General features: G+C 48.0%; 1 long non-coding RNA gene across 1 annotated transcript; it reads right to left on the reverse strand.

Annotated features, from left to right (window-relative positions):
- Window positions 1–3,273: 3,273 nt before the first annotated feature.
- LOC114033099 lies at window positions 3,274–6,938 on the reverse strand. The gene is made up of 3 exons (XR_003567922.1): window positions 6,905–6,938; window positions 3,954–4,068; window positions 3,274–3,406 (listed from the first exon to the last, which is right to left on the reverse strand). It is a non-coding gene; the product is annotated as an uncharacterized LOC114033099 (long non-coding RNA).
- Window positions 6,939–9,417: the final 2,479 nt, after the last annotated feature.

Genomic DNA, 9,417 nt, shown 5'->3' on the forward strand with positions numbered 1-9,417 from the left:
TGACATAATGGTTATGAAAGGCTTTTGGAATATCAAAAGCCAATGAGATTGAAACTGATTCCTGAGGTGGCCTAAGGGGTAAATTAAAGCTAAAAGAAAGAAGGATTTGACAACAAAACAGACTAAACTCATGGCCCTGTTGTGCAGCATAGAAAGATTTGTAAATAAGACTGAGCTAAGTCAGACCAAGCTGGGGCCTCAATAACTGCACTAGGTACTTAGAATGACTGATCTGGATAAAGTTTCTTCCTTACTTAACCTATATTTGCCTATATTAAAGTAGATTATGGAATGAAAAGCAGCATGACACAATGGATAGAGAGTTGCCATCAAAGGAGGCAGAACCAAGATGGTGGAAGGGTAGGAAGTAGAACTCCCCCCGTCAAAAAAAAAAATCCCACCTCCAAATAGATCTAGAAAATGTATGAGAGTGGATCCTGATGTTGAAAGCCAGAAAGAAAAATATTGACTTGTTTGTTCAACTCAGGTTGGCATAGGAAGACAGATGGAGAGCACCATAGAGACTGGGGATGGGTTCTAGCCACAAACACACAGCAGACTGAGGACCCCAGTGCCCAAGGAATGGCTATGCACCACGGTAAGAGGAAGTCCCAGACCCATCCAGGAACACAGCATGTAGAGGACTGGACAGCTGCTAACTGGAAGCTTTGGCACCCATTACCCAGTTCTGGGTCACCAAGACTCAAATGTCCACCAAGAGCAGACTGAGAAAGGGACCAGTGCCTGGGGGTGGTGTTCCCAGGTAGAGAGTCCCAGAGTGGTGTACAGAGAACAGAGCCAGCTCAGAAGCAGCAGCAGTGGTGTGATTCAGACCCCGAGGAACAGAGCAGAGTCTCAGTGCCAGCTTCTAGCCCAGACTGAAGCCTACGGAGGAATAACCAGGCAACGAATACTCCAGAAAAGGGGACCCTAGCATTCTTTCACTCTAAACCAGCAGATCACATCACAGATCCTGTCAGGAAAAAAAAATTTTTAAAGTACATTATTGAATTCTAAATTTGGCCTTTATGGATATGGCAACTAATGCCTTGTGCTGAAGGAAGTGGGATGGCTGGGTGGCAAAGTGGATAGAGTATTGGACAGAATCAGGAAGATCTAGATTCAAAGCCTGCCTCAGATACCAGTCAGTTATGTGACCCTCACTTTATGTCTCTTAGCCTCCATTCCTCATCTGTAAAATGGGAATAATAATAAGTACCTACCTCCTAGGGTTATTGGGATGATCAAATAAAGCACTTTGTAAATGTTAAAGCTCTATAGAAATGCTAGATGTCATTATTATTACAGACAGACCCCAAGGCAAGAGAGCCCTAGTGGAGTAGTGTGGCCTGGACTTCCTGGAAGTCCTGGTTACAAATTGGAATTCTGCCACTCCCTAGGAGAACTTTGATCTTGGGCAAATCCTTTCCCCTCTCTGGGCCTTAGTTTCCTCATCTGTACAATGCAGGTTGAACCCAAGGGTCCCTGAGGTCTCTTAGAAAGCCAGCTCTTGCAATCTAGGATTTATGCTACAAATATCATCCATGGTCCAGGGCCAACAGCAAACACACCTGGGCTTATTCTGAGAATCCTGACCATAAAAGGATAAAGTTCTTTCTCTCTGGATCCTTCATGCCCTCACCTGGGGATCTTGAGTTTCCATATATGTTGATAACAATATGCCCTCCCACAAAGGTTTTTGAGAGACAATTTGGTTATCAGATATAGGACAGATTGCTATTTCCTCTGCCACAGAACCTGAATAAGACACATAGTACCCAGACACTCACAAGCACATATAAGAAACATAACAACCTAATAGCCCATTACCTTTATTAAATTCCACAAAAGGTAAAGACACTCTATAGTTATCAATTGTCAGCCATTTGCCTCACAGTGCCACTGTCCAAACAACTCAGAGAAATATCCTGGACTATTGGCGAGGTGTGAGGGATTGTCTGATGTTGGCTACTGCCAAGTGGGGTTGTGGCAAGATGGGGCAGGAACTGGATACGGGGAACTAACTGGAGCTCATGCTCCCGAGGCAGGGGGCTGTGCTATGTGGAGTTGTGATGAACTGGGGAAGGAACAGGATACAAGGAAGTAGCCAGAGCACGTGCTCCTGAGGCAGGGGGCTGTGCCACGTGGGAGTGGGACGGCAAAGAACGAGCTCCCTTTGTCTAGTCCTCTCCCTAGGTGCAGCGCTAACCCCAGACGCCTCCTTCCAGTATCCAGGCCTAGCTTCCTGTGTCACGTACTCTCCCTTTGTCTAGCGCTAACCCCAGACATCCCCTTCCGGCATCTGATCCTACAACCAGTCACTAGTGGGCGGGCTGAGGAGGAGGGGCTAGGAAGGTACATAAGGGGCAGTAGGGATTGGAGCGTGCTCTCGCTTGCTCCTGCTCGTGTGCGCGTGCTTTCCTGCTTGGCCTTGCTTGTGATGGTCTCTGAATAAAGTTCGAGTGTTTGCACCTCTTGATCGGCTCATCTCTGTGTTTATCCGGGTGGGCTCTGAGGACCGGTGAGTATGACCCTGGCAGCCTGCTCCTGTTAGAAGGAGAGTGCACGGTTTGGACCTGCACAAGTGGCGCCCGAACAGGGACGTAGGAAAATAGACTAGGGCCCTGCTGATCAGCTGGCCTGGTCATGGGAAGGGAGACAAGACCCCATAGCCTACAGGGTGAGGGAAGGAAGATGGGACAGATGTTTGTTAAGGTCCCAGATCGGGAGGTGCTAGGGAAAGAAGTATATAAAATAGTGAAAGGGGCAGGGGTAGAGATATATCTGAAAACTGTAAGGGTGTTCCTAGATACAATCCAGCAATGCTGCCCCTGGGTACAGTACAACGGCCTTGACCTAACTAGATGGGAAACAGTTGGTAATCAGATGGCTTCTTACGAGGGAACAGATCCGGGGACCATCCCGGAAAGACACCATCTGATTTACCAAGTGATTCGCAGCACTCTAAGAGGTGCAAGTCGCAATCCCTTGCGAGTTGAGATTGCAGCTCAAACAGAAAGGCTGAAGGGGAACGAATGTTACAAAACTACCCAGGCTAGCTGCACCGTTAAGATGGCCAAAGCGGAAATCAGTGGTGAGGAAGAATCAGGGAGTGAGGCAGAGGACACCGGAAATAGGAAAGGGGAGAATAAGCGAGGGAAAAGAAAGGAAGAGCGTAGCAAGGAAAGCTCCGCCTATTACGTGGAGGGGTGGCCCCCTCCCCCAGACTTCCCTTTTGAGGAGAACATTTTGTCCGCTACTCCAGCTCCCTCTTGTGGGGCCATGGAGGACACCCCAACCAGACTAGGACAGTTCCAGAAGGCAGTGGCAGAAGGAGATATGGACCCCAAGGCATGGCTAGATGCCTGCCTGGCGTTTGAATCCGACGGAGGGAGGACCTGGGCCCCTTTAGAGTGGAAGAAATTTAAGGAGTTAAAAGAGGCAGTAAGTACTTATGGAGTTGAATCCCCCTATGTCAGGGAATTGATGGCCCTCCTGGCTGATAGTCAGGTACTGACCCCAAATGACTGGAAAACCATTGCTAAGGTATGCCTTAAGCCAGGAGAAACCCTGCAGTGGATGACTCTGTTTGCAGATATCGCAAAGAGCTTTGTTAGAGATATGCAGAGTCGCACTCCCCAAGATGACTTTCATAAGATAGTGGGGGCAGGGAAATATGAGAAAAATGAAGATCAGATGCGATATGACGCGACAGTGTATGCAGCTGTCTCCCAATGTGCCCAACGGGCTTTTAGCAGGGTTCAGGCTTCGGGGAAACAAGGGCCCTCCATGACCCAGATTAAACAAGGTCCTGATGAACCCTTCCCGGATTTCATGGCCCGCCTACAGGAGGCTGTTGTGAGATCCGTGGGCAGGGGAGAAGCCTCCGGCCTCCTTAAACAGAGGCTAGCACGGGACAATGCTAATACAAATTGTGAGAAGGCTATGCTTACATTAGATAATGATGCTGGCCTAGAGGAGATGATAAAGAGATGTGAACATGTGGGGTCCAGTGCCTTTCAAATGGACGCCCTCACAGCGGCTTTTTCGAGAGGGCTATCAGAAGTGCTGAAAACAAAAGAGACTAAATTGTGTTATCAATGCGGCAAAGCCAGTCATTTCAAGGCGCAATGCTGCCAGAAACCCAGTAGAGCCCGTCCCAAAGTAATTTGTCACAGTTGTAATAAGCCCGGCCATTATGCTAAAGAATGCCGCAAGTCAAAGTCAGGAAACGGGGCAAGGGGCCCCTTGAGGGCCCCTCAACAAGCTTACCAGATGGAAGCTCAACCCCCTCAGAATGCACTTTTGGGGCTGCATCGGGAATATCTCTGACTTCTACCCAGTGGTTTGGACTTCCCCTTCACAGCAAAGGAAATTTCCAAATCGACCCCGGAGATACAACCATAGTGCCAGTGACTGGGCTTAATTCTGCCCTCCAAGCAGCCCTCGTGGTGGGCCTTTCATTATATACCCCCGTTATTGTCCATACCACGGTTATTGCTCACCAACCCCAGCAACAGATTATAGTAACTAACCCACGTGATTCGGCAGCTTACATAGACAAAGGGGAGGTAGTGGCTCAAGCCCTCCCCCTGTTGGATGGTCACAGTAATGATATTAATTGGGTACAACATATAGAACACAGTAAGCCATGGGCAACTATCCAAATTAAGGGGTGATCCTTCAAGGGATTATCAGACACAGGAGTTGATCATTCTGTCATCTCACAACTATTTTGGCCCCCATCTTGGCCAGTCCAAACGGATGCCACAATGATCAACGGGGTTGGAGGGGCACAACAAGCATGGGTATCAGCAGAGGATCTGCCCTGGCAATTCGCGGATAAGCAAGGGACCATCCGACCCCTAGTGGTTGCTGGTTTGAGATACAATTTATGGGGAAGGGATATTTTGAAGGCTTGTGGGGCATCTGTTTATATACCACCCCCACAGGATTTTTAATTGGGGTCGTTGGGCAACGAGAAAAATTTTCTTGTATCAGACCCACTCCTCTAACATGGAGATCTAATAACCCAGTCTGGGTACCCCAATGACCCCTCCCTGCAGAGAAAGCCCAGGCTTTACATGATATAGTGCAGCACCAGTTACAGGCGGGGCACATTGAGCCCACATCCAGCCCCTGGAACAGCCCAGCGTTTGTAATAAAAAAGAAATCAGGGAAATTTCGAATGTTAATAGATCTCAGGGTGGTTAATGCCACCCTAGAGCCCATGGGAACCCTACAGCCTGGCCTCCCCTCCCCTAATTTAATGCCCTCTGGATGGCCTGTGACAGTCATAGACATCCAAGATTGTTTTTTCTCTATCCCATTATCCCCAGAAGATAGAAAGAGATTTGCCTTTACCACACCCACTACCAATAATGGAGGACCAGATTTAAGATATCAGTGGAAGGTCCTGCCCCAAGGAATGTGCTACAGCCCCACCTTATGCCAGGCTTATGTGGGGAGAGTGCTGGACCCTATCAGGGACAAATGGCCTAAAGCCACAATACTTCATTATATGGATGATATTTTATTAGCCACTAGCACTAATGAGACACTAGCAAGATTGGTAAAAGAAACAGTCTTTGCACTTACTCATTATGGTCTGGTGGTGGCCCCTGATAAGGTCCAACAAAACTACCCACTCACATACCTGGGCCTTCATATGGAGGCTGTTTCTATTAGCAATCAAATTCCTGAACTAGGGCTTGATAAGATAACCACCTTGAATCACTTCCAAAAGTTAGTAGGACAGATCCAATGGCTCAGGGCCCGCACACCCATTCCTCCTGCTGTAATGCAGCCCTTATATGATATATTAAAGGGAAATTCAAATTTGAACTCCCCTCAGGCACGGACTCCTGCTGCTAAGGCGGCAGTGTCCCAAATACTCTCACTTGCTGCCCAGGCCCAGACTGCCAGATGGGACCCCAAAGGTACAATAGAAGTCTCCTTGGTCAATCAACAGAGCCCTTTTTGTGTTATACACCAAGGTCCCAAATTATTAGAATTTGTATATGCAAAGAAGGCTCACAAGGTGCTGCCAAATTATTATGAGATGTTAGGGGAACTAGCCTTAGCTGCAGTACAAAGGGTTGTGCACTTGTCTAGGCAGCGACCTTTACTTTACTTACCTTTTGAACTTGGACAGCGAGAAGTCATTATGCAAACCTATTGGTCTTGGGCACATTGCTCCCAATGGGCCGAGGTGAGTCTCCATTCCTCCTGCCTGCTCCTCCCTATGCTAGAGCAAATAACCTTAGTACCCCCCCAACGAAAGGTTATGGGAGAACCTGTTCAAGGCCCAAATGTTTTCACTGATGCTACAAAAAACAGAAAGGCCTCTATTTATCATGAGGCCTCCAAGGAAATAACAGTATTAGAAACCCCCTATGACTCTACCCAGAAAAATGAGCTCTTCACCATCCTCCATGCTTGCCGTAAATATCCTGAGCCCATAAACATAATCTCTGATAGTCAATATGCAGTAAAGGTTCTTAGATGCATAGAGGATGCTGTCCTCCAACCTCATAATTCCACCATATCCTTTCTCCTGAGTGAGCTACAGCAAATTTTGTTGCAGCGAAACAACCCCCTCTATATTCTCCATGTTTATTCTCATCAGTCCACCTCAGGAGGCATTTTTGAGGGCAATGATGTAGCGGATCTTGCTTTACAGTGCTCCCTACTGCCAGTCCTCACCCCTCCTGAACAAGCCCATGATTTTTTACACCTACCCGCGAGCTCCCTGAGACGCCTGTATGGTTTAACTCATGAACAGGCTCGACAAATTGTGAGGCGATGTGTGCGCTGTGTTCCTTTCCTCCCCCCTCCACCCAGAAAGGGGATTAACCCACGCGGTCTTTTTCCCAATGACTTGTGGCAAATGGATGTTACTCACCTTGGCCGTGTCGCTATCCATGTCTGCATTGATACCTTTTCCAAATTTATGATGGCCACTGTATCCAGTAAGGAGAACGCTCCATCAGTTATTAAGCATCTGTACCATTGCTTCGCCTCTGTGGGGATCCCTCACATCATTAAAACTGACAACGGGCCTGCCTATTTATCTACACAAATGACTGACTTCTTTACATCCTTTGGCATTAAGCATGTTACAGGGATCCCCTATAACCCCACAGGTCAGGCTATTGTTGAGCGAGCCCATCGTACCTTGAAAGCCACCCTCAGTAAACAAAAAGGGGGAGTAGGAGGTCGGGGCTCCGGGCGGTGGCCTACCCAAGCAGACTTGGATAAAGCTTTATATACATACAATTTTCTCTGTCTAGATAGAGACATGGGCCTATCCCCCAGCATGCTACAGCTAATAACACCACCCACTTGCAATTCAACTGGCTCCTTAAAAACAGCACTACATGCACCATCCCTTAACCAGAAAGTCCTCTGCAAGGACGATGAAGGAAACTGGCAAGGCCCATCTGTAGTGTTGTGGAGAGGACCGGGGTATTTATGTCTTACAGATCCTGATGGCCGGAGCTGCTGGGTACCAGAAAGAAGAACAAAACGAGTTGAAGAAGCCCCGGGAGAGACAACAAGGACAGGAGAAGAATCACAGTCAACAGAAAATTCAGAGAGAACAGAAGGAAAAGACAGTCAGGATGACTAAACTGAGTAAACTGTTTTCACTTTTTTGCGCAATCGGGACTTTGCCACAGGTTGCATCAGCTCCAGTGCCCTGGGCACCCCTGTCCAAGGCCACACTGCAGCAACAGGAGGAGGCGGGAGTGGAGAGATGGATCCTGGTAGAAGGTGCTCAGAGACAAATCCTGACGTGGGAAGAGGCTACTCCTGAGATCATCTTACAAGGTAATGCCACCCTCCTCTTCGGAGGCAGGGAAACGCCACAAACACCCACAACAAAGACTTTACCCACAGCTAATTTCACCATCAGGGGGATTCCAGTCTGCATAACGGATGTGGAATATCCAGGTGGTCTCAATAGTAGCAGTCCGACCGGCCACAAGCGCCTTTGCGCTTGGACTGGAGGAAACCCTGGGGTGTGGAACCTCCAGAACTCTGATACTAACGATGACACTTTAGGACATCCTTTATACATGAATCTTACCTTTGGTGGCATAATCTGCGACATGGGGTACAATTATACAAGGCCCCCGTTTCGCCCATACATTACTAGCAAAGCCACCCCCTTATGGCCAAAATTCACTCAGTGTCATGCTCCCATCCCTTGTAACAACTGGGTTGCTGAAGGATACCTGAGTGACACCCTATTTAGAGACAATCGGGGAATAGTGCTCCATTCCTGGGTAATCGAACAGACAGGTTAGCAACTGGCTGAAATGCCAGAACCAGTGTTAGTGTTCCGGGACATTATCCACCCAGGTATATGGAAAATAGCTCTCGCTATATCCCAAAATATGACTATGAATACCACCCTGTGCAAGTGCCCAAATTCTGAATCCCTGTGCCATGACCCCACTTATCAAGCCTTTCATTCATGGTTTGGGCATGGGGGGGCCAATTACTCTACTGTGCATAGGTCAAGGAAAGGGTGTGACACGATGGGATACCGTTTCCAAGCCTCAGCTGTCGCCCCTCGAGGTTTTGGATTTTTAATCTGCCCCAACTCCCAACACACCCTGACTCAGGATACTGATGAACTGGGGGGTCCTAAGTTTCACATATCTACCTGGAACTGCACATTGACTGATGTGATTAACCCAGGCAGCTGGACCCTGAATTCCACATTGTACCTCCTTGGCATTCGCCACCTTACACTGACAAAAGCTAAGACCCCTGCCAATTGGTTCCCCACTGCTGAAGATGCCAGGTGGGAGGAGATAGGTAAAGCAATCAATTATCGTCAACACAAGAGAGAATGGCTGGGGGCACTTGCGTTAGCAGCATCCATCTTCGAGGAGTTCCAGATACAGGACTTATATAGCGGACAGCAATTGCTTGCCTCACAAATTGAGGAGCTGGACAATAAATTCACCCACGCCCTCCAAGTGCAGGCTGATATTGATCAGCAGCTGGAGAAGCAGATTCATAAAATAGCATTGGCTACCCAGGACATTGGGAATGAACTTATGTGGCTGGAATTGAAATAGCAGTTGCCATGCAATGGCCGATATCGATCCATTTGTGTAACACCCTTAAACCATAACGCCACTTGCGACGCCCTTTCACAAAGCATAAATGACACTCTCCTTTCTTTTCTATTTGGTGTAATGATACCCGTGCCCTTTCCCAGATCCAGGCTACAAATCTTTCCTCTGAACTCCAGGCTTTACGGGTGTTAATTACACTGGCGCGGAACATATCTGACACTTGGCACCAGCACGAGACTGATGATATTGTTCATCACCTTAGCGATTGGATTAAGCATACCTCTTTCCCCATCCCCTTCCTTATAACCCATTGGGATGGGGTACT

The sequence above is a fragment of the Vombatus ursinus genome, unplaced genomic scaffold, assembly GCF_900497805.2.
Source record: "Vombatus ursinus unplaced genomic scaffold, bare-nosed wombat genome assembly UNPS02000580.1, whole genome shotgun sequence".
NCBI classification, from domain to species: Eukaryota; Metazoa; Chordata; class Mammalia; order Diprotodontia; family Vombatidae; genus Vombatus; species Vombatus ursinus.